This window comes from Phascolarctos cinereus, unplaced genomic scaffold, assembly GCF_003287225.1.
Source record: "Phascolarctos cinereus isolate Bilbo 61053 unplaced genomic scaffold, phaCin_HiC Scaffold_5;HRSCAF=322, whole genome shotgun sequence".
Classification (NCBI taxonomy): domain Eukaryota; kingdom Metazoa; phylum Chordata; class Mammalia; order Diprotodontia; family Phascolarctidae; genus Phascolarctos; species Phascolarctos cinereus.
The window spans coordinates 265,592,709-265,619,203 of NW_027555958.1; the positions used below are offsets into that span (position 1 = coordinate 265,592,709).

At 39.8% G+C, this 26,495-nt stretch overlaps 1 long non-coding RNA gene across 1 annotated transcript in view; it reads right to left on the reverse strand.

Annotated features, from left to right (window-relative positions):
* The window catches only part of LOC110193872 (uncharacterized), a 32,133-nt gene extending 6,652 nt beyond the window's left edge, over positions 1-25,481 (reverse strand). The window contains exon 1 of the long non-coding RNA XR_013487537.1: positions 25,400-25,481. This is a non-coding gene — a long non-coding RNA (uncharacterized LOC110193872). The remainder of the gene's footprint in view (positions 1-25,399) is intronic.
* Between the last annotated feature and the right edge of the window lie 1,014 nt (positions 25,482-26,495).

Here is a 26,495-nt window from a genome sequence, read left to right on the forward strand (position 1 = left end):
AGTGTGCCAGATGAAGTTATGATCAATAAAACCAAAGGAAAACACCAATAAGTTTTTTTTTTCGTTCAATCAAAGACTGCACAGGATGACAGCCAGAAGCCTACAGGCATTCTGATCTGGGCTCACCAACCTCTATGTCTATAATCTTCCCTATCTCTCTCCCTATCTACTGGTTCCTTCTCTACTATCTTCAAACATAATCCTGCTCTCCCTATCTTAATTTTTTTTTTTCACTAAATCCTATTGTCTTTTCAGTTACAGTCCTATATCTCTTTTTTTCCCCCCAGCCAAACACACGTATATGTGTGAAGCTATCCATTCTCAATGCCTCTACTCATTTCATTTACTTCTTAACCCTTTGAATCTGAATTTTGGCCATATAAATTAACTGAAGCTGCTCTCTACAAAGATAACAACAATCTTTTAATTGCCAAATCTGATGGTATTTTTTAGTTCTCAGTATATCTGCTATATTTAACAGTATTGATCACCCTCTCCTCCCACATACTTTCTCCTCCTGGTTCTCCTTCTACCTGCTTAACCACTCCTCAGTCTCCTTTGCTGGCTCATCATTCATATCAGCCCCAATCTTTCCACTGATCTTCTATCCCACAACACTAACTGCCTGTCGGACATTTCAAATTGAACATTCCAAATTCAACTTGCCCAAAAACTAATTCATTATCTTTTCTCCCAAACTCACCTTTCTTTCAAATTTCTCTACTTCTGTCAAAAGTAACCCCATTCTACCAGTCTTGCAGGTTTGTGACCTCAGCATTATCCCGGACTCTGCGATTCTTCTTCACCCAACACATCCAATCAGTTGCAAAATCTTGCCATTTCAACCTCCACATCTTTCATATCTGACTCCTCTCTATTCATAAAGCCAATATGTTAGGTTAGGCACTCATCACCTCTCACCTAGATTATTGCAACAGCTTCACAAATGGTCTCCCTTCCTCAAGTATTCCATCCTACATATTACTGCCGAAGTGTTTTCTTTAAGTATATTTAACCATGTCACTCACTTAACTCAATAACTCTAGAATCAAATATAAAGCCCTCTGCTTAACCTTTAAAATCCTTTATAACCTATTCATCTCTAACCCATTTCCAGCCTCATTATACATTATTTCCCTCTAACACTCAGTAATCCAGTCAGACTGGCCTACTTTCTCTCTATTATTCATATAAAACATTCCATTTTCAAGTTTTCGCACGGCTCATCCCCCATGACTGGAATTAACTCCCTTTTCACCTTCACTTCATCAAACTCTCTTTCATATATATGGATATAGCTATATATACATACATTCATATATAATATCTAAATCTGCATATATATGTATGTGTGTGTATATGTGTGTATGTGTGTATATATATGTGTATATATATATGTGTATATATATTTATCTTTATATATATAATCTCCTATGGTAGTGTTAATGTTACAGCTAGCTGACTTTGCTTGGTTAGTCCTTCTTTGCTTTGTTGTTTATGATAGATTGGTATGTACTATAAATATATATGTACTCTTGAACTCTGCACACACTACATCCTGAATGTAACTCAGGCATATTGTCCATCAGTCAATTAGTCCGTCAATTGATAAACATTTTAAAGCACCTGCTATGTATAAGTCCTAAGGACACAAAGAAAGGAAGACAGCCCATACTCTCAAGGAGCTCACAGTCTAATGAGGGAGACAACATACAAACAATTACGTACCAACAAGCAAGATATAGGATAAATAGTAAATAATCAACAAAAGAAAGGCACTAGAATTAAGAGGGGTTATGAAAGATTTCCTGCAGAAGGTGAAATTTTAGTTGGAACGTAAAAGAAGCCCAGGAAGCCAGGAGATGGAGATAAGGGGCATTCTAGGCATGAAGGATACCCAGAGAAGACGTCTGGAGCCAAGAGATGGAGTGTCTTGTTTGAGGAACAGCACTGAGGGCAGTGTCAAAGAATACATGGCTGGGGTGGGAGAGACACGACATAAGGTTGATTGCTGACCATGATCAAAGAGGACCAAAATGACATCACTACTGGGGTCAAGGTACAGTGTGTCCAAATTGGGGGTGGAGCCAAGATGGTGGAGTAAAAACAATGACTTGCTTGAGCTTTCCCCCAAACCCCTCCAAATAACTATAAAAAATGGCTCTAAACAAATTCTAGAGCAGTTGAACTCACAGAAAGTCAGAGTGAAACAAATTTCCAGCCCAAGACAACCTGGATGGTTGATGGGAAGGTCTGTTGTGCCAGGACAGGAGAAGAGCACAGCTCTGTGTAGGCCACACAAGCAAAGACTAGGCCTCAGCAAACCCAGAGCAGACCTCAGGGGATTGAATCACAGGCAGCTGTGTTCATTTCCAGACTTCTCAACCCACAAACACCAAAGACAGATTAGAAGGTCAGTAGGAAAGATCTGTTGGACCTCAGTGGGAGAGAAGGTTGGTCCAGCCCCAGTGCAGGCACAGTGGCAGGATGGTGGCTGCTTCCAGAGCTCTTGGCCCACAGATGATGGGAGGATCAAACAGCTGATCAGAGGGGTACTGAAGGGATCTCTTTGTTGGTGTAGAGGTAGGATTCTCTTGCTTTGTCCATGCTTGGATCTGGATTGCAGTCCTGAGTGGCAGTTCTGGGACAAGGAGGACCATTGGTGTGGTGGAGCTTGTGGTGACAGTGGAGAGAGAATCATGCTCACAATTCCAAGGCAGAAAAGAGTGCTTAGTCTCATAGACCAGAGCACAAGCCAGGAAAGGAATAAACACCTCACCCTTGATTGTACCACCTCGGAAGAACTGAAAACTTACAGGTCCCTATAAGTATCTCTGAAAACAGCTAAACAAAACCCCTGAAGCTTGGGACAGTACATCCTCCACACTGGAAGCAGACCTCTACCTTAACAAAGAGTTTATAACTCAAGTAATTGGCTAGGAACATGAGCAAACTGAGCAAAAAATGTCAGACCATAGAATCTTACTTTGGTAACAAAAGACAAAACCAGAAGACAAGAAAGTCAAAACTCCTATATCTAAATCCTCCAAGAAAAACATGAATCAGTCCTAGGCCATGGAAGAACTTAAAAAGGATTTTGAGAAGCAAGTAAAAGAAGTAGAGGAAAAACTGGGAAGAGAAATGAGAGTGATGCAAGAAAATCATGAAAAAAAAGGCAACAGTTTGCTAAAGGAGACCCAAAAAATACTGAAGAAAATAACACCTTAAGAAATAGACTAACCAAAATGGCAAAAGAGGTTCAAAAAGTCAATGAGGAGAAGAATGCTTTCAAAAGCAGAATTAGCCAAATGGAAAAGGAAGTCCAAAAGCTCACTGAAGAAAAACTTTCCTTAAAAATTAGAATGGAGCAATTGGAAGCTAATGACTTTATGAGAAATCAAGACATTGTAAAACTAAACCAAAAGAATGAAAAAATAGAAGACAATGTGAAATATCTCATTGGAAAAACCACTGACCTCGAAAATAGATTCAGGAGAGATAATTTAAAAATTAGTAGAATACCTGATAGCCATGATTGAAAAAAGAGCCTAGAAATCATCAAGGAAAACTGCCCTGATATTCTACAACCAAAGAGTAAAGTAGAAATTGAAAGAATCCACTGCTCACCTTCTGAAAGAGATCCCCAAAGGAAAACTCCTAGGAATATTGTATCCAAATTCCAGAGTTCCCAGGTCAAGGAGAAAATATTGCAAGTAGCCAGAAAGAAACAATTCAAGTATTGTGGAAACACAATCAGGATAACACAGGATTTAGCAGCTTCTACATTAAGGGACTGCAAGGCTTGGAATATGGCATTCCAGAGGGCAAAGGAAATAGGATTACAAACAAGAATCACCTACCCAGGAAAACTGAGTGTAATCCTTAGGGGAAAGAATAGACATTCAGTGAAATAGAGGGCTTTCAAGCATTCTTGATGAAAAGACCAGAGCTGAACAGAAAATTTGACTTTCAAATACAAGACAAGGATTAGCATGAAAAGGTAAACAGGAAAGAGAAATCTTAAGGGACTTATTGAAGTTGAATTGTTTACATTCCTACACGGAAAGATGATATTTGTAATTCATGAGACCTTTGTCAGTATTAAGGTAGTTAGAGGGGAAAAAATTATGGATAGATAGATAGACAGACAGAAAGATAAATGGCACAGGGTGAGTTGAAAATGAAGGGGAGATATCAAAAAAATAAAATTAAGGGGTAAGAGAAGATTATATTGGGAGAAGGAGAAAGGGAGAGGTAGAATGGGGTAAATTATCTCACATAAAACAGGCAAGAAAAAGCTTTTATAGTGGAGGGGAAGTGGGGGAAGATGAGAGGGAATGAGTGAATCTTACTCTCATCAGATTTGACTTAAGGAGGGAATAACATACGCACTCGATTGGGTATGGAAATCTATCTTACCCTACAGGAAAATAGGAGGTAAGGGAGTAAGAGAATGATAGAAGGGAGGGCAGATTGGGAGAGGGGGTAATCAGAAGCACATACTTTTGAGGAGGGGCAGGGTAAAAGGAAAGTATAGAATAAATGGGAGGTGGGATAGAATGAAAAGAAATATAGTTAGTTTTTGACTACACATGTATAACCTGTATCACGTTGCTTGCCTTCTCAGTGAGGGTGGGTGGGGAGGGAAGAAGGGAGAAAATTTGGAACCCAAAGTTTTAAAAACAAATGTTAAAAATTGTTCTTACATGCAACTGGGAAATAAGATACATGGGCAATGGGATGTAGAAATCTATCCTGCGCTACAGGAAAATAGAAGAGGAAGTGGATAAGAGAAAGGGGTTGGGAGATAGAAGGGAAGACAGATCAGGGGAAAGGATATTCAGAATGCATGCTGTCTTGGGTTTGGGGAAGGGATGAGATGGAGAGAAAATTTGGAACTCAAAATCTTGTGGAAGTGAATGTTGAAAACTAAAAACAAATTTCAAAAATGAAAACAAATTAATTTTAAAAAAGGTACAGTGTGTCTAACTGTAAATGATCAGATTAATATGAGCTTGGAAGTCTCTACCACAGGTCAGGCACAAATGGCCCATATGAACATTTGGAGTGGAAATGTCTCTAAAATTCTGCATCTCACAATTCTGCTTTGCTTATTCAGCACAGTGCCTTCTTTCTTTGATGCAGGTATGCCATGCTGGGTGGTCCTGTGCCCGTGTCTCCCATATCTCACAATCAGTTCCAAAGCTCTTCAGAGAGACTTTGAGAGTGTCCTTGTTCTGACTTTCATGAGACCACTTGCCTTGTGTGAATTCGCCACAAAATAATCTTTTAGGTAAATGTACATTTGGCATTTGGACAACATGGGTAGTCTATTAAAGTTGCACTTTCTATAGTAGAATTTGAATGCCAGACAGTTCAGCTCAAGAAAGCACCTCAGTATCTGGTATCTGATCTTGCCAGGTGATCTTCAGAATCTTCAGAAGACAATTCAAATGGAAACGATTCAGTTTCTTGGCAAGGCACTAGTATTTAGTAAAGGTTTCACAGGGCATACAACAATGAGTTCAGCACCACCACTCTTAGACCATCAGTTTGGTAGGCAGTCTAATACTTCTGCTCTCCCACACTTTCCATTTGAGCCTCCCAAACACTGAGCTAACTTTGTCAATGCATGTCATCTGTGTACGTCCCTGGAAAGTATACTATCAAGGTAAGTGAACTTATCTATGACATTCAAAACTTCTCCATTTGCTGTAACTGATGGTTTTATTTATGGATGATGAGGGGCTAGTTAGTGGAGAACCTCTGTTTTCTTGGTGTTGTCAGGCCAAAATGAGCAAAAGCAGCAGAGAATTGATTCACATCCTGTTGTATCTCAACCTCAGAGGCTGCAATGAGTGTACAATCATCTGCAAATGAAAAGTAGAACATCTACTCTCCCTCAACGTTGGTCTTGGCTTATCACTTTTTCTAGTTAAACAATTTACCATCACAGCAGTGGTTGACCTTGATTCTGTTTTTGTCTTCATTGAAAGCATCTGAAGACATTACTGAAAATCATGCTAAAAGCATGGCAGCAAGCACATAGCCCTGCTTCACTCCATTGGTGACTTGGAAAGCACAAGAGTATTGTTCATTATCCAGAATCTGGGCAAGAATGCCATCATGAAACTGATGTACAATACTGATGAATTTCTCTGGGTAACCAAATTTTGCCATGATCTCATAGCTAACACTATCAAAGGCCTTGGTCAGATTAATGAACACTGTTTACAGACCTCTGTTCTGCTCCTGGCATTTCTCCTAAAGTTGGGCAGCAAACACTGTATCAACTGTTCCTCAGCCCATTCTGATGCCACCCTGGCTCTCAAATAGATGGCCATCTTCCAGGTGAAGACTGTGGCAAGAATCTTGCCAGCGATGACTAAGAGAGAGACCTCTCTGTCATTGTCACACCACAACCTATTTCCTTTTCCTTTATAGAGATAGACAATAGAACCATCCTTGAATTCCTGGGGGATAAACTCCTCTTGCCATTTAACTTGGAAGATTTCAGTCAGCCTTTTCATGAGTGGTGAACTCTCTGGCCTTGTAAATCTCAGATGGAATAGAATCAGCACCAGGTGCTTTGCCACATGAGAGAAGCCTAATGGCATTCAAAACCTCTTCTTCAGTGGCAAGTTTGGCCAGAGAGGGATTGACTTCAACACTGGTTGATGATTATCTGTTGAGAACACTATGGAAGTGTTCATTATCGCATCCTTACTAATCAGTGTGGCTTCATCAGTGCTGAGTAGTTAAGATACTCCATAGGTGTTTAGACCATAAATAGCCTTCAGGATATCATAAAAGCACCTTGGATTTTTATTATCAGCCTAAAACTGAATTTCATCTCTGTATGTGGCATAGTTCCAGTTTAATACAGGGAGCCTAGATCCATGGCCCATAAACACTAACACTGTGCTCATGCCAGACTGACACATCATTAAACAACCATAGATAATGTAAACTTGTGAGTTTCTTGTTGGTATGATGTCTTCTTTGTATGTTTCTCTATATATCAAATGAGCACTAGCCGGCAGGTGTGGATGTGGAAAGTTGGATGCTGTACTAAAGGTCGATGTTCCTCCTGCTCATCTTGCCTGCTGCTGTGAGAAGAAAGTGAAAGTGCAGATGCTTCACTCCTCTTCTTGTCAACAGCAGTGAGAATAAAGTAATAAGAACCCCTTATCTATATCTCCACTGTCCTTATTTGGTCTGGCTGGATCCAGTATGAACCTGATAAATGCTGGAGCTGAACTCCCGTCTAACAATCTGCCTTCTTACTGAGTCAAGAATCCTGCTTCTCCTTTTTTTAAATATTTTTCCCCAATTGCATGTCAAAAAATGTTTAATATTCTTTTGTTTTTTTAATTTTGAGTTCCAAATTCTCTCCCTCTCTCCCTTGCCCTTTCCCTGAGACAGTAAGCAATCTGATATAGGCTAAAATGTGAAATCATGTAAAACATATCTCTATATTAGTCTTTTTGTGGGAGAAAATTTGAACCAAAGAGAGGGGGGGGAGGAAGAAAGGAATGAAGGAAAGGAAGGAGGGAGGGAGGAAGGGAGGAGGAGAGGGAGAAAGAGCAAAATCCTATGCTTCAGTCTGTATTCAGACTCTATAAGTTCTTTCTCTGGAGGCAGATAGCATTTTTCATCATGAGTCCTTTGGGATTATCTTGGATCATTGTATTGCTGAGAATAGCTAAGTCATTCACAGTTATTCATTGTATAATATTGCTGTTACTGTGTGCAATGTTTTCCTGTTCTACTCACTTTACTCTGCATCAGTTCACATAAGTCTTTCCAGGTTTTTCTGAAACCATCTTGCTCAGTATTCCTTCTAGCATGATAGTATTCTATTGCAATCATATACCAAACTTGTTCAGCCATTTCTTAATTGATGGATACCCCCTCGATTTCCAATTCTTTGTAACTATAAAAAGAGCTGCTATAATTACTCTTGTACAAATAGATCCTTTTCCCTTTTTAAAAAAATCTTCTTTGGGATACAGACCTAGTAGTTCTATTGCTGGGTCAAAAAGTTTGCACAGTTTTATAGTTCTTTGGGCATAGTTCCAAATTGCTCTCCAGAATAGCTGGATCAGTTCACAACTCCACCAACAGTGCATTACTGTCCCCATTTTCCCACATCCCCTCCAACATTTATCATTTTCCTTTTCTATCATATTACCCAATCTGATAGGTATAAGGTGGTACCTCAGAATTGTTTTAATTTGCATTTCTCTAATCAATAGTGATTTAGAGCATTTTTTTCATATGACTATAGATAACTTTGGTTTCTTCATCTGGAAACTGCCTGTTCATATCCTTTGACCATTTATCAATTAGGGAATGACTTGTAGTCTTATAAATTTGACTCAGTTCTCTATATATCTGAGACATGAGACCTATCAGAGACACTTGCTGTAAAATTTTCCACCAGTTTTCTGCTTTCTTATTAATTTTGGTTGCATTGGTTTTCTTTGTGCAAAACCTTTTTAATTTAAAATAATCAAAATTATCCACTTTGCATTCTGTAATGCTCTCTATCTCTTGTTTGGTCCTAAATTCTTGTCTTATCTATAGCTCTTACAGGTAAATTATTCTATGCTCCCCTAATTACACTTTACTTTTAATGGATTTAAACTCTGCCTTCTTAGAGACAACAAATTATCCTACTGGTATACCCTGTGGAGTTCTCATTTTTCATTCAGAAGCTTCTGAATTTACCCATCATTTCCATCAAACCAATCTTGATATTTGTGAGTGTTCTGGCCCAGATGAGTAAATGTGGTACTATATACCAAATCTCTGAAAAGCTGCCCACTCCTTTTCTACTCCATTGTTGCCAACCATGTGTTGGCTCAGGTTTCCCTCCAAGTTAGCAACAAACTGTTCACAATTGGAGAAGCCTCTAATCTATTGACAGTAAGTCTTCTTGTAGTCACCTTGCCTTGGGACCCCCACTTTTGTTGAATGAGAATGTTTAGCTTGAAGAGGATAAATCTATGATTGGTCCAGCACTCTGCACTACACAACATCATTATTTTCACATCCTGTCTGTCTCTTCTCCTTACAATGACATGGCCTATTAAATGCCAATGTTTGCTCTGAAAGTGCATCCACAAAATTTTATTACATTTAGATAAACAGAAAACTGTGTTGGTGATAAGAAGGTCATAAGATGCACACGATGGTTACTATTGCTGTTTCCAACTCCATTCCTCCCCAAAACTCCCTGCTATGTCTGATAGTCTGCGCCTACTCTGGCATTATAATCACCCAGAATTACAAGCTGGTCCTCTTTCAGCAAATTGATTAAGAGAGTATCCAGGGCTTCATAAAATTTTTCTTTTACCTCATAAGGGTTCATCATGGTGGGAGCACTAATGATGGTAGTATGGCACTTTCCTTCAAGTAGCAATTGCAATGTCATGAGCCTATTATCAACTTCTTTGGAGAGGCATACAAGCCTTTTGACTAGATTAGTTTTGATCAGGAAACCTACATCAGCAACACAGAACCCCCCATCACTGCAGCCACTCCAAAAAATCATGTATCTAGCTCCAACCTCGGCAAGCAGGTCCTCATTTGCCATCATTATTTCACTCAGTGCTGCTATTTGGATGTGATATCTGCTGAGTTCTCTCCACAATAAGAACTGTTTATCTTTCAGGTTTACTGGATTTCTTGCTGTCCATAGGCATGCACACATTTCATGTATGAATGATGAATGGAATCATCTTCACATAAGTTTTTGTACATTTTGTGTGTGAGTGTGTTTCAGCCACAGTGTGGGATCCCTGCCTGCCACAGTAGGGCAGAGTTAAGTTATGTGAAGCAGACAATTTTTAGGGCACCTTTTCTAGCCCCTTTCTCAGGCCAGGAGGTGAGCAGTGTGGTCCTTAAGAAAGGCTGCTCAGGGGGTAGAGCCAAGATGGTAGAATAAAGGCAGGGGCTCTCCTGAGCTCTCCCCCAAAACCCCTCCAAATACCTTTTAAAAATGCCTCTAAACAAATTCTAGAGCAGCAGAAACTACAAAAAGACAGAGTGAAACAAAGTTTTAGCCCAAGACAACTTGGAAGGTTGGCAGGAAAGATTTGTTACACTAGGATAAGAAAGAAGCACAGTCCAGCACAGGCCATGCCAGTGCAGACTGGGCCCCAGCTTTGGGGCAGGGGAGCAGGCCTTGGGGCAACTGAATCAGTGGCAGCAGTGGTAGTTTCCAGACCTCTCAGCCCACAAACACCAAAGACAACTCAGAAGGTCAGCAAGAATGGTCAGTCGCACCAGGGTAAGAGTAAAGTGTAGTCTAGCATAGGCCATGCCAGCACAGCCCTAGCCCCAGCAAACCAGGGGCATGCCTCAGAAGTGACTGAATCAGCAGCGGCAGCAGCTGATTCTAAAGCTTTCAGCCCACAGACAGTAAGAGGATCAAACAACTGGTCAGAAGGAGATTATAAGGGTCTTTTCACTACCACTGAGGTAGGACTCTGTTGCTTTGCCCATACTAGGATCTGTGTCACAGTCCTGGGTGGCAATCCCAAGATGAGGAGGAGAACTAGCACAGCAGAGCTTGTGACCACAGTGGAGAGAGGGGCCCCTCCTCACAGTTCCAAGGCAGAAAAGAGTGCTTGTGGTCACTCATAGACCAAAGCACAGGCCAGGAGAATAGTAAACCCCTCTCTTTAGATAATACCATCTTGGAAGAACTGAAAACATACAGGTCCCTAGAAGTATCTCTGAAAACAGCTAAACAAAAAACCTAAAACTATGGACAGTGCACCCACCACCTGGGGGGGCAGAGCCCTACCTTAACAAAGAGTTAAAAGTCAAGTAATAGGCTGGGAAAATGAGCAAACAACAGAAAAAACCTCTGACTATAGAAAGTTACTATGGTGACAAAGAAGATCAAAACACACACTCAGAAGAAGATAACAAAGTCAAAGTTCCAACATCCAAAGCCTCCAAGAAAAATAAAAATTTGTCTCAGGCCATGGAAGAGCTCAAAAAGAAAGAGAGGTAGAAGAAAAACTGGGAAGAGAAACGAGAGTGATGCAAGAAAATTATGAAAAACTAGTCAACAGTTTGGTAAAGGAGATATAAAAAAATACTGAAGAAAATAATACCTTAAAAAACAGACTAGGCCAAATGGTAAAAAGAGGTCCAAAAAGCCAATGAGGAGAAGGATGCCTTAAAAAGCAGAATTGACCAAATGGGAAAGGAGGTCCAAAGGCTCACTGAAGAAAATACTCCTTAAAAATTAGAATGGAGCAAATGGAAGCTAATGACATTATGAAAAATCAAGAAATTATAAAACAAAACCAAAAGAATGAAAAAATAGAAGACGATGTGAAATATCTCATTGGAAAAACAATTGACCTGGAAAATAGATCTAGGAGAGATCATTTAAAAATTACTGGACTATTTAAAAGCTGTGATCAAAAAAAGAGCCTAGACATCATCTTTCAAGAAATTATCGAGTAAAACTACCCCAATATTCTAGAACCAGAGGGTAAAATAGAAATTGAAAGAATCCATCAGGGCAGGTAGGTGGTGCAGTAGATTGAGCACCAGTCCTGGAGTCAGGAAGACCTGAGTTCAAATCCAACCTCAGACATATAACACTTGCTAGCTGTGTGAATCTGGGCAAGTCACTTAACCCCAGTTGCCTCTAAAAAAAAAAAGAATCCACCAATCACCTCCTGAAAGAGATCCCAAAATGAAAACTCCCAGGAATATCATAGCCAAATTCAAGTATCATGGAGCCATAGTCAGGATAACATAAGATTTAGCAGTTTCTACATTAAAAGATCAGAGGGCTTGAATTATGATATTCCAGAGGGCAAAGGAGCTAGGATTACAACTCAGATGTCCACCTATTCAATGAGATAAAGGACTTTCAAGCATTCTTGATGAAAAGACCAGAGCTGAATAGAAAATTTGACTTTCAAATACAAGACTCAAGAGAAGCAAAAAAAGGTAAACAGGAAAGGGAAATCATCAGGTTAAACTATTTACATTCCTACCTGGGAAGATGATATTTGTAACACATAAGACCTTTCTCATTATTAGAATAGTTAGGAGTGTATACAGACAGAGGGCACAAGTGTGAGTTGAATATGAAGGGATGACATCTAAAAAATAAAAGTAAAAGGTGAGACAGGAATGTATTGGGAGAAAGAGAAAGGGAAAGATAGAATGGGGTATATTATCTCATATATAAAGAGAGAAGAAAAAGCTTTTATGGTGGAGGGGAACAGAGGGGAGGTGAGGGGGAGTGAGTGAACCTTATTCTCATCAGATTTGGCTCAAAGAGAGTGATAGAAGGGAGGGCAGATTGGGGGTGGGGATAGTCAGAAGCAAAACACTTTTGAGGAGGGACAGGGTGAAAGGGGAGAGAATATAGAGTAAATGAGGTGGTAGAATAGGATATAGCGACATACAGTTAGCAATAGTAACTATGAAAAAAACTTTGAAGCAAGTTTCTCTGATAAAGGCCTCACTTCTCAAATATATGGAGAAATTTATGAAAATAAGAGTCATTCCCCAATTGATAAATGATCAAAAGCTATGATCAGTTTTCAGATGAAGTAATCAAAGCTTTCTATAGCCATATGAAAAAATGCTCTAACTCACTATTGAGTGGAGAAAAGCAAATTTTAAAAATTCTGAGGTACTACCTCACACCTATTAGATTGGCTAATAAGAAAGAAAAGGTAAATTGGAGGGGATGTGAAGAAAATGAGACATTAGTGCACTGTTGGTGGAGTTGTGAACTGATTCAACCATTCTGTAGAGCAATTTGGAACTATGTCCAAAGGGCTATAAAACCATGTACCCTTTGCCCTAGCAATACCACTACTAGTTCTGTTTCCCAAAAGAGATAAAAAACAAAAAGGAAAAGGACCTATATGTACAAAAATATTTATAGAAGCTCTTTTCTAGGGGCAAAGAATTCAAAATTGAAGGGATGGCCATCAATTGAGGAATGACTGAACAAATTACAGTATGTGATTATGATGAAATGCTACTGTACTATAAGAAATGATGAACAGGATGCTCTCAAAAAAACCTGGAAAAACTCACATAAGCTGATTCAAAGTGAAACATACTGTGTACAAAGTACCAGCAATATTGTAAGATAATCAGCTGTCAATGACTTAGCCATTCTCAGCAATACAGCAATCCAAGACAACTTTGAAGGACTCATAATGAAAAATGTTATCCATCCCCAGAAAAAGAACTGATGGTGTCTGAATAAAGATTGAAGCTTTTTTTTTTTGCTTTCTTTGTTTTTCTTGAGTTTCTTGTCTATGTTTTCTTTCACAACATGGCTATTATGGAAGTGTTTTGCATGACTATACATGTATGATTTATATTGAATTCCTTGCCTTCTTAATGAGGGGTGGAGGGATGGGAAGGGAGGCAGGGAGAAAATTTGAAACTCAAAGGTTGAAAAATGAATGTTAAAAAATTTTTTTTCTAACTGTGGAAAAAAATAAAATACTAAAAAAAAAAGAAAGGCTATTTAGACATCCAGCAGCTGCTGAATCCCACTACTGCTTCAGTCTGGTGAGAAGACAACCCTTTGTCCAGGGCCATCTGTGTGCAGGCTTGTGACTACAGCTCCCCATGGATCCGTACCTACTGCTTCATCACTTGCCTGTTGTCACAGGACTTTGAGGTAGATAAAAAATGGCAAAATGGTATGGGTGATATCTTTTGACTCACTCATAGATTGGATTTAAGTGAGGCAGAGTTGCAGAAGGCATTCACCTCACTCTCTCTTCCAGAGTCACTGGAGTTCAGTGGCAAGACAAAGTCAAGATGACTGGTGATGGCTTGTGATACAATGGATGACCTTGGCATCTGCAATGATCAGCCAAACTCTAAACACTCCACAGCGCCGGCTTACACCACCTCCATGGCCTGCTGGAACAAAATGTTCACATCCAGCCATTCTACTGGGGGAAGTCTTCATATGCTTGAAGTAGATGCCCCCTTCACTCATCAACTGGTTTGAGGCCCATTGGTTACCCTGAACCTGGTTTAGCCTATCTGCCAAAGCATTTTAGCATGGTGTGGCTGCTGCACATGCGGTAGCTTTTTGGGGTCACAAGTGAGAGTTGGGTGACAGGTGGACACCAAAGGTGGAAAGCAGCTCTAAAAAGGCTCAGCAGCCCTCACAGCTGAGTGTGACTGCCTTATATTCATATACCCTACTATGCTAAGCTCTGAAAAAAGAAAGAAGAAAAAAAAAGGCAAAAGACAGTCCTTGCTCTCAAGGAGCTCATAATCTAATGAGAGAGACAACAAATAGAGAGTTTTATGTTCGATCCTGAAGGTTAAAGGGAGTTACTGGAGTTTATTACATTGGGTGGTGCCATAGTCAGACCTATACTTTAGGAAAATCAAAATTTGATGGTTGAGTATAGGAGAGTCTAGAGTGGGAAGAGACTTATGATAGGCAAACCAACCAGCAGGAGACTGACCAGTGAAGGCCACATACTCAAGACTATGCATGCTCTGCCTAATACAATCCTCCCACACAGATGACTAGTGAGCCTACTGTTGGGCCTGTGTAATATAAGGGGTCTCATCTCCACTTCAAGGCACGGGAAGTTATCATATGAGTATTATCAGGACACTTACTTGGCTAAGAGGTGCTTTTTGGTTGACTGTTGAGCCAGCAAAGCATACATATAAAAGACTTCAATGATCAACATCAACTTCTTTCCTCCCTAGCTGTGTCTGAGTGGGGAAAATTAACTACTGTTGATCTTAATGGTAGCTAAAGCTTAAGTTAGTGAGTATGGCCTTCTGTGTCTGAGATGGGACGGGCTTCTGTTTGTATTTTCTTTCCTTTGGTACAAGGTCTTGTGAGCCCTTGAAAGCTCTGAGGATCAGAGATCTAGGGATAGGAGTCCATGCCAGAGTTTTCAGAAGATAAACCTGGTGAAGAGAGATCTGTAATGTATCAAAGGTAGTCAACGTTTCATGTCACTGGATCATTAAATGATGTAGAAGACATGTTCATTGGCACTTGTGATTGATATTGGGGAAAACATACCAGAATGGGGACTCATAATAATAGTGGTAGATCCCTTAGAGAGAGATGCAACCATTTGTTCTCCAAAGATCTAACAAGCCAATGGGAATTGGATTTGGGATAAGGATTCTCAAAGTTGGTATGGCTATATAGAAAAACAATTTTGAAAGACTTAAGAATTCTGGTCAATACAATGACCAACCAGAGAACTGATAAAGATCTATGCTACTCCCCTCTTAATAGAGGTGATGGATTCAAGGTACAGGATGATACATATATTTTCAGACATAGCCAATGAAGGAATCTGTTTTGCTTGCATATGCATGCTTGTTACAAGAGTATTGGTTTTCTTCCCCCTGCCCTTCATTTTTAAGAGGCAGGTGGGATGGAAATGAGGCTAGAAGAGGTTTGCCAAAAAAAAAATTAGGAAGAAAGAAAAGAGGGTCATTGAAACATTTTTAATGCACAGAAAGGAACAGGAAGAAGACCAAAAGGAAATTCAGAAAAGTAGGACAGCTTTGAAAGTTACACATTGAATTTATCATACTTAAAATTTTTAAAACAGCATACATAATAAACATCTGCAGTTTCATGCACAGTCTTCTTTTCTGTCCTACTTTATATAAGGAAATGCTCATTTTATTTGATATCTATTAAATTCAAACTTTAAATATTAAGAAAGACAATGCCACCCCATCAGCAGCTAAGGATTTCTAATAGTTGCCTCACATAATGCAAGCTGAGGACAAAGTCTAATGAAGACACATATGAACGAAATGTAATTGTTAAAAAATAATTCTAAAATAATTTCAATGCTTTGTGATCCAAGAGTTCATTTGTTTCCTCATTTGTGCACTAAATAAGCCCCTAATTAATCTTGGACCTTGGAGAAAGGAGACTAGATTGCCATTTTCTGCACAAGAACACACTTCACCATTTTGCTAAGTTTGAAGAGGCTCTTAAGCATTTTTCTTTAGTGTTATTTTTATCAGCATTCTAGAGAGACTTCATTAGGCTGCCAAAGCTGCTAATTGCATTATCATATTTTTAAACCTCATAGGTTCATCATTCTCTAAAAGCTCAGATTAATTTTCTGCTTTGACACATCAGGGATGAAATATGTGCTTTACATTTGGTAGTGAAGGGAGATGAATGGGGACCTTTATGGGGTGTTCTTAGCCCCTCTCTTGGGGTCCACAGTTGAGGCAGGCTCACCTCAGACATGGAGCAGGCAAAATATTCTTGCTATTTTCATGAGTCAGAGACCTCTCCACTGAAATACAACTGCAACAGGAGCGATCAAGGGACCCTCGGATCTTGCTGGACTGGGGCACCATCTGGGGTGCTGGACATATGCTCTAGCTCTCTCCTGAGGAATATGCATTTTGCTGAGATGAAAGAACAACTCTTGACTGCTCCCTATGCGTAAGATGAATGGCTATGGAAAGTTAGAAGGGATTGTAAAAGGACTATACAAGCTGTAAAAAACAGCTTTGTCTGCTCTCTTTTAGGCCCTTATTTCTGGAACTCTTTTCTAGCAGTTTCTCTCCTTTGGATCCTGCAAGATTGAGGAGGAGAATTCCCTTCCGTCACTGTCCAGTTTTGATAGCAGTTACAACAGCATGGCATTTAGGAATATGTGCTTACCTAGGCAAGCCTGAGTCCCTAACCACTCACATCTGCCCTTCTGGTTCCTTGCTTCAGACAAGTCAGTGGCTATCAATCTTGGGAGAGAAAAGTTTTTGGCTCAGGCATTAAATTTATAGGTCAAAAGTTCCTAGTCAGGATTCAGGCATCAGCAGAATAGATGGAGGATATTTCTGTAATAGCATACTTTTAAAAGGAAATAAACATCGCCAGGATGGTCCTACATTTGAAGGTCTAAAGAAGGCCATCCCCTGGCTGGTCTAGGAATTTAGACCTTATGAATTACCTGGCAAGTACATCAAGGTGACTGCAAAATATCTGTTCAGGAGTCCAACAAAGGGCCTTTACCTTTACGGTAATGACTGTCTAATTGAGACTAATTGATTGACTGTCATGTTTATCTGTTTTGGCTTTCTGTCTGTCTCTGTCTGTCTATCAGTCTCCTATCTTTACTCTCTCCCTATCAACTGGTTCCTCCTTGATTTCTACAAAAATGCAAAGTCTCCTCCACCCTTTATAAAACCCTTATTTGGTCCTACCATCCTTACTACTTCCTCCCTTTCTCAGCTAATATCCTTACCTCCATTTTTTCCCATTCTCTTTTAAATCTTCTGTAATCTGGCTTCTAACTCCAACATTCAATTGAAGCTTCCCTCTCCAAAGTTACTAATGATCTTTATACTGACAAATTGAATGACCTTTTCTAAATCTTCATCTTTCAAGATCTCTGTGCATTTGAAATTGATGGCCACTACTTCTACTTGGATATTTTCTTCTCCTTGTGCTTTTGTGATACTGCTCTATCTTGTTCTACTTTTGTCATCTGACTGCTCCTGCATCTCATTTTCTGTATCTTCATCACTGTAATACCCCTCTCTCTATGTGTACCTAAAGGCTCTGTCATGGACCTTCTTCTCTTGTCTCTCTATACTCTGTCTTTTCTTGACCTCATAACCTTCCTTAAGTTCAAATTTTATCCCTATGCAATGGCAACCAGATCTATAGACCCAGCTCTAGTACCTTTCTTCAGTTTCAATCTTGTATCACCAATTGCCTGTTGGCAATTGGTTGGATGTCCCATTTGCAATTTACATTCAACATGTCCAAAATAAAACTCATAATCCTTCCCCTAAACCCACCCCTCTTCTGAATTTCCTTATTTCTGTCTAGGATGCCACTATCTTTAGAGTCACTCAGGTTTGCAACCTCAGTGTCATCCTCTACTCCTCATTTTTACTCACTCTTCATAGCCATTACTTTGCCAATTATTTTTGGTTTTGACTCCATAATATCTCTCACATCTGTTCCTCTTTTCTCCATTCACATAGTTTCCACCCTAGTGTTTCAACCAGTCCTTATGTGGAATGGTCTCCAGTTCCCTCACCACTCTCAGTGCACTCTCCTCTGAATGTTTTCCCACTTATTAATGTCATTGCTATTGTAATCTATACTGACTGAGCATCTTGAAAGGTTGATCATCATATCATGCTCTTTGGCTTGTACCACCACCTTTCTCCAAAGTTTCCCCTAGAAACATAAAGATGTACCCTTTAGTCTCCACAACAAAGGGGGAAAGGCCATCATTTCCCATGTAAACACTCAAACTAATAAGACATAAAATATATAAATCAAATTTCATTTAACTCCATTAAATTCAAAAGACTGGAACCCAAGACCATAAACAGTTAAAGTTAATTCTCTATTCCTTTCTGGTTAGCTCCACCTCCCAGGGAATTATATAGACCTTCAAACTTATGGTACTACCCTGAATGTCCCCCACCCCAATAGGAAAAAAACTCAGAGATTATAGAGTTGACCTGCCCCAAAACTTTCATAGTACACATTTTCAGAGTACTGGTGAAACATAAGGCCCAAATGTGCTCCCCCATGTCATATCTATGTCTCTTGTCATTCCTTTGCTTGGTTTGAATATTCCTACAACTCTTGGTTTGGTCCAGAAACTCTTCACTACCTCAAGCCTGTCTCCATCTGTTGCCATCTCTGGGGACACATTGTTTCCTGGAGAGACCATATGGATGTGCTGGCCTCCCTCCAGGTAACCATGTCTAAGTCTCTATATAGTTCCTCTCTTCTCTGTCCCTGTCTGAAGCAATCCAGCATCCAACACCCAGGCTTCTTTTAAAGGTCAAGCCCCAAAGGAGTATAAATTGGCCAAGGATCATCAATAGTCACCAGTGTGCTGTCAAGAGGACAAATACCGAAAATAAGAACAAGGAGTCTTTTCAATGGTGTAACAAGGAGGCATGACAGTCCATGATTGGGCATACCTACTACACTAACACATGGCACCCAGAACTGAACACTGTGCTCTAAATGCAGCCTGACCAGAGCGGGGTAGAACAGAACCATGGTCTCCCTTGAGCTAAATATCTAAATATTGGTTACTCATCTTGTGGAGGGCTAATTGCGCAGGTGGCTCTGGTTTCTCTCTGGAAAAAGCAACAGAATACTAACTAGGGTTGTTTTTAAAAAAGACCAAATTCCACAAGCTGCCTTTGTTGTTCCCCCTCCATAAGTATAAATGCCACCCGAGTAGCTCCTGTTTTTTAGGGAGGCTGAACCTTTTCTGTTTTGCATCTGGCCAAAAGTAAGAGGATCCTTCTGAAATTTTTGCTTGACAACCCAACATGTCTAACTCTGCCACTACCTATATATTGTTATGCAGTTATTCTTAGAAGTCTCTACAAATTGTTATCTTTGGGGATGATCAATTCTGCCTACCTGAACATTTTCATGATGATTAAAATTATCTATTGTTCTACTGCTAATTATCCCCAGGTTGAAAGCTCATAGACAGATAAGTTCCCTTACAATGTAAGCTTTTTGTCACCCCATTATCCATTCCTGTTCCAACAAAATCCAAGGTAGTTAATTTTACAAAGTTTGTGGTCAGAGTTTGAGTTGGGATCCAGCGAGGGGTTAGAGAGATCTCTGGTCATTATTTAACCAAGACTTCTCTCCCTTTTCTTGTTGTTCAGTTGTTTCAGTCATGTCTGTCTCTTCATGACCCCATTTTGGGGTTTTCTTGGCAAAGATACTGTAATGGTTGGCCATTTCCTTCTCCAGTTTATTTTACAGATAAGGAACTGAGGCAAACAGGAATAAGTGACTTGTGTAGGTGTTACACAGCCAGTAAGTGTCCAAGGCAAGATTCTAGCTCAGGATGATGAATTTTCCTGACTCTAGGCCTGGCACTCTATCCACTGAGCTGCCCTATTCTCCCCTTAGTTATAGTTGATAATAGTTAACATTATATACAGCTTTAGAGTTTGAAAAGCACTTTACAAATTTTACCTCATTTGCTCTTCACAACAATCCTGGGAAGTAGGTGCTATTATCATCTCCATTTTACATATGAGGAAACTGAGGCACATGAAAGTTAAGTGATTTGCCCATAGTTATATAGCTTCTAAGTGTCAGAGGCAGGATTTGAATTCAGGACCCCCTGACTCTTGATAATAATAATTGTAAAGCGCTTAGCATAGTGCCTGACACATAGTAAATACTATATAAATTTTAGCTATTATTTTTATCATCATCATCACTATTATTCCAGGCCCAGCACTCTATCTACCATAACACCTAGCTACCTATATCTCCTTACTTTGCCTTCTAATTTTTTAATGATACGACCTCTTAGATTTAGGCCATATGTTCATTTATAGTTTATTGTGGCATATCACATAAATTGGTCTAACCTTATTTGTGCCAGACTACTTTTCCTAGCAGTTCTTATCAAATGCAAAAATATTTGTAAAGCTCCTAGCATAGTGCCTGGCGATTAATAAACACTTATTCACTTCACTTCAGATAAAGTATTTAACTCTTTAGTAGGTATTCTTGGGTTTATTGAACACAATGCTACTTTGCTCTGTGGCTTTTGGGTCTTATTGCCCTAATCTGTTCTACTGATCAAGTTTTCTATTTTTTTTAACCTGAACCAAATTATTATGATGACCACTGCTTTATAGTATAATTGGAGATTTGTTATCACTAGGTCACCTCCTTTTCTTCTGTAGGATATGCTCTGGAGCAGCTAGGTAGCACAATGGATAGAGCTACAGGCCTGAGGTCAGGAAGTTTCCTGAGTTCAAATCTGGCCTCAGACACTTACTAGCTGTGTGACCCTGGGCAAGTCACTTATTCCTATTTGCCTCAGTTTCTTCATCTGTAAAATGAGATGGAGAAGGAAATGGCAAACCACTCCAGTATCTCTGTCATGACCCCAAATAGAGTCATGAAGAGTTGGACAGTACTGAACAATAACAACATGCTCTGGAACTGCTTTCCCAATCCCAATCTGAAAGTTGAGTCCCCAGAGAGCAACTGATACTTTCCCCCACCAGTCTCTAAGGAGTTCTGAGGCCCTGGGGGGTTATCTTCCTAATGCTATAGCTTGTGAATTTTCACTATTATGTTTTGTTGTTGATTATTGGTTAATATCAGTTAGACAATTAGCTTTTTAAAATAGTTATTTATTGAGGTGGTATAGTAAGAACTATTAGAACAAAACATTGTCCCAAAAATATGTGACCAACCCCCTATTCCCCCCCCTTTCCCTAAGTGATTCCCTCTCAAGTCCTTGACTGGAACTGTTCTCTTGTCTAAGCCATTAGACAAGATTGACAAGTATTGATTCTGAACTGGTTTGCTATTTTATGCCTACGTGACATGATCAAATCTCCTCAGCTGGTACCAATACACTGTGCATGCACGGATGCTGTCATTTCACCTCATCCAATGACCCTCACTCCTTTCAAATTGATTAACTATATTTTTTAAACTTAGTTCAATACATTTTTCTTGATTGATTCAATAGAAATGTTCTCACCTGATAAAGGTATCAGGGCCAGCATATTTTGTTAGGTACTTTTACTGGGATGTGGTGATTTGTTAATGGATTCACTCAACCCTTACATCAACTTTTTTCATTATTACTTTGAGATTTTTGACCTTTTATCTGTCTCACTAAATCTGAAAATCAATTTAGTTGGTATGACCAATTCTATTTACATTGACATGGAAGCTTGTACTATTCCTGGCCCATTTCCTTGCACTGCAATGCATCAGCAGACCTAGACCCCTAGAGATGTCTTTGTTTGAACTTGTCTCTAGATACCCTTAACAGGATGAAAGAGTTCAATATTTTTCTTTAGTTCTATTGTTTTCTCTCATGTTCTTCTTCATTGTAAATAAGTGTTCCTCAGAGGAACTGGGTCTGGCTAGAACCTTCTATGTCATCATCTTAACCAGAAGTCTGCATCCATCATTCTTCCAGAAAAACCTTATCTATTCTGCAGATTTCAACACAATATAATTCTAGGGTTAGTTTTTTTGTTTGCTTACTTGTTTTTCATTGTGTCCAACTCTTCATGACCCTTTTGGTCATGACCCCTTTGGGGGTTTTCTTGGTAAATATACTGGAATGGTTTCCTGCAAACAGGGTTAAGTGACTTGCCCAGGGTCACATAGCTGGTAAGTGTCTGAGGCCGGATTTGAACTCAGGAAGATGAGTCTTCCTGATTCCAAGCCCAGTGATCTATCTATTGCACCACCAAGTAGAGTTGGTACAGGATTCCAAAGAGTCTCAAGGATTTAGGACTCCAAGTTCTAACTGACCTAGTCTTTGGAAATTCAAAGTTTTTGAGGGGACTTGGACCATGTATGGTATTAGAAAGGATTGAAACCTCTCCAATATCCCCTGGTTGAGTTTTTGTGTTTGTTTGTTTGTTACCTTTAAGATCTGGTTGAATCATTCCACTTATTTCTTCAACTGAAATTATATACAAACCATCCCATTTGCTTCCTTTTCTCATTCCAAAGGCTAATCTCTGGGCAGCTATTTTTATGGCCAAGTATTCCCCTCCCTAATGTACAGGAAGGAGCACTAGAGTAAGAGTGATAGAATTATAGGAGCTAAGTGTGGAAGGGACCTCAGAGATCAGTTTATAGATGGGGAAATTGAGATCCAAAAAATTAAAGGGATTTGTCCTCAGTTACACCAGTTGTAAGCTGCAAAGCTGGGATTCATCCTAGTACCCTTACCCTAAGTCCAGTGTTATTTCCATTATATCCCACAGCTTCTCAGAAGATCTGGATTCTTATTTCAGTTCTGCTATTTCCTAGCTGTTGGTTGAAGTATGAAGTCCAAGAGTCTGGAAGTACCACCCAAGCCTGGGGATATACCAAACACTCAACCTCAGAGCAGAGAGAACACTCTGTGAGGCAAGCACTACCTAAACCAGGTTGAGCCCATGATTCTTGATCCAAAATCCATATTTAGTCATAGCCCCCATTCCAAAGTGTGTGGGGGTGGGGAGGGGAGGTCCTCACCTCTAACAGAAGTCCAGGCCTGTGTAAAGTGCACTCCCGGAGGTAGTGGTTGTATCTTTAGGATTTTAGAGGGTCCAGAAACCAAGGAAACCACATGAAGTATTTGCTACCATTTAGGGTCACCTACATACTGCACACTTCTGTCTTTTTTGTCTTTCAGTAATTCCTACACAAGCAAAACAACAAGGAATTGCCTGCTGCCCCCAAAGCATCAGAGAACATAGACATGAGGAGAAAAGATCTGATAGAAACCAAGGTCATGGGACTGAGAGCTGGAAGGGACTTTATATCCCCACCCAGAGAAAGGAAATGACTTCCCTAAGGTCACTCAGCTAATAAGTATGAGGACCAGTATTCAAACCTAGGTCTCCTGATTCAAATGTTCTTTCCACTAATGAATCACAAAGTCCATTCACTAATGCAAATATATTTTACAGCCTATTTGCCTTTGCTTTCTATACTACTTTAATGTAGGGAAATTGGTTTCTGACCAGCCCCTCCTAGTCCAGGAAACCTAGGATGTAATCACTGAAAGTAAGGGGCCATTAATGAGGTGCTAAACTAACTGTAAAAATGCAGTTGCAAACCTTTGCCTGTGTGAAGTATGTGTTTATGAAATATGAAAAAGTTGTTTGATTGAATTAGAAAAGGAGCCTGGCATTTGGCCCATGAGTGATTGATTGACCATACACCTGGGTGGCCCTTAAACTAGAGGCAAGCAGTTTAAGAATGTCCAGGCAGGAGCCAAAATAGAGGAGGACCCCAATTCTCTATGAGATAATAGAAAGGGCATGGAGCCAGAGGAAGGGAGACTTCAATAAGCCACAGGGACCTAGGAATTATAAGAGCAGGAGCAGGAGCAAAGGCAGCTGAGAGGAGGAGCAGGCACCAGGCCTCCAGGAGAAGGTCACATGGGCCGGTCAGGAACAGATGTGGTGTCAAGAAAGGCTCCCTTCATCTAGACTGCTGGCCCCAAGGTGGTAATTTTGTAATTCCCTTCTCCCCTTGGACTCCTTCACAGGAGCCTGAATCCTTTCATCTAGGCACAAAAACAAGTCTTTTTAGTTTTCTTTATTTTAAATGTTTACTTTTGTCTTTATAAACAGTGTTATCCACAGGCATTTGCTAAACTGGGCATACTTCTTGGGAATGAAGCTAGGAGTAGGTAATTGAGTGGGAGGAGAAGAGGAGAAGAAAGGAGGAGAGGGGAGGGAAAGGAAAGAGAGGGAGAAAAAAGTGGAAGGGAGGGAGAAAGGAGGCTAGAGGCAGTGAGAAGGAGAAGGAAAGAGGGAAAGAGGAGGAAGAAAGGAGGGAGACAGGGAAATGATAGGACAGGGAAGGGGAAGCAGAGGAGAGAACAGGATAGGGTAGGGGAGGAAAGAGAAAGAGAGGGAAGGAGGAGGGAAGGAGAGGTGAGGAGAAGAGACATTTAATGTTGAGGTGTTTTAACAAAGCATTGTCTGTGGCTAGGGGTTCAGAACTAAAAAAGAGTTACTTTAGTCACAGCATCAAAGTATATACCTAATTAAAAGACTTACTCTATAAACCTGTGAACAAATAAAGTCAACTACTGTCAGTAGAAAAAAATTTAATAAAAAATTGAATTAATCCTTTTTTACAACTTCCCAAAGAAGAGGGAGAATATTAGTCAATCTATAAACATTTATTAAGCACCTATTATATGAGTTAATAATAGGATGGGGGACAAATAAAAATAGCTGAATAACCCTGGTCACCACCCCTCCTCACTGCTGCATCACTAAGAGATCTTGGTTATCTGGTGTCCAGATCCACATTTGAGGGGGTGAGGGAGATGAGATAAGTGATAAAGACAGGCTACATGGTTAGTACTTTCGCATATAAGTGGCATGTGCAAAGAAGAAAGAAAACATATAAGAATCAAACACAGGTACTCAAAAACCACACCAGCTGGGACCATTTAGTGAAACAGGTAGTATTGCAAACATTAATAAACTCTCAGGGCATCACTATATTAATACACACAATAACTATAACTCATTTTAATAGCAATTTAAAGTTTACAGATCATTTGCCTCATAACAACCCCATAAAGTAGATAGTATAAATATGTTTGTCATCCTCACTTCAGAGATTAGCTCGTTAAAACCCAGAGACTTAAGTGGCTTGCCAAGCATCATCACAAAGCAAAGGCCAATAATTGGCTTTATTAAATTGATGTGTTGCTTTGGACAAGTCTCTTCCCTTCTCTAGATTTCCACTTTCTTATATTTTATTTTAATTTTTTTTTAAAATATCCGTTCCAAATTCCCTTCCTCCCTCCCAACCCTACCCCACCCACTGAAAAGGAAAGAAATACAATACCCATTATACATATGAAGTCATGCCAAACATATTTCCACATTGTAGGCTTCCATTTTCTTACTTTGTAAGAAGGAGAGGTAGCTTTTACATAGTGCAAAGAGGGTTGTTCTCAGAATTTAGAAGTTCATGTCCCATCTATGACACATAATGGCTGAGTGACACTGAGTCTCTTAATCTCTCTGTGGCCAAGGCAGCTGTCCAAGAATAATTTAAAAACTAGGTGGTCTTACTAGATGTGTAACCCTGGGCAAGTCACTTAACCTTGATTGCCTCTCTGAATGAATGAATGAATGAATGAATGAATGAATGACTAAATAAATAAAAAGAGGAGGTGCTGATCTATATTACTGAAGTGAGTCCATCTGCTCTCTGAAAGTTCCTTATCTACAGGAGTATGCTGGTAAATTAACAGTCCCAGAAAAAAAAATGAATATGCTTTTAAACTGAATCTGCATTATTAATGCTTTGTTAAGACTAGACAATCAACAGAACAATAAATGAAGCCCTGATTCATAGTCTTTGATGATTTTTGAGTTATAAACAATGGTCATCCTGTCTCTAAAACTGTCCCCCTATTGACTATGCCATGCTGATTCATTTTAGAGGTAAGCAAACAGGCTAAAAGAGGCTTTCACACACTTGGTAGGTACCATATCCAGAACTCAAACCCGGAACTTTTCTTCCAAAACAGGGGTGGGGAACCTGCAACCTCAAGGCCACGTATGGCCCTCCGGGTCCTCAAGTACAGCCCTTTGACTGAATCCAAACTTCACGGCACAAATCATCTTAATAAAAAGATTTGTTCTATAAAATTTGGACTCAGTCAAAAGACTGCACTCAAGCACCTAGAAGGCCACATGTGGCCTCCAGGCTGCAGGTTCCCGGACCCTGCTTTAATGAGCTATACCAAACAACCTCTCAGGTATAACAGCATTATTAAATCGTTTGAAGCATTTGGGATAATAGTCCGTTTACATTCTGATGTGGCCCCTTGCATAGGCTTCTCTTGCTTGCTACTTACTTGAGGTTTTATTCATACTTTTGTCAGGATAAGATATAGCTGGTGGCAGGACAAAAGGTTTTCAGCCTGGGCCTG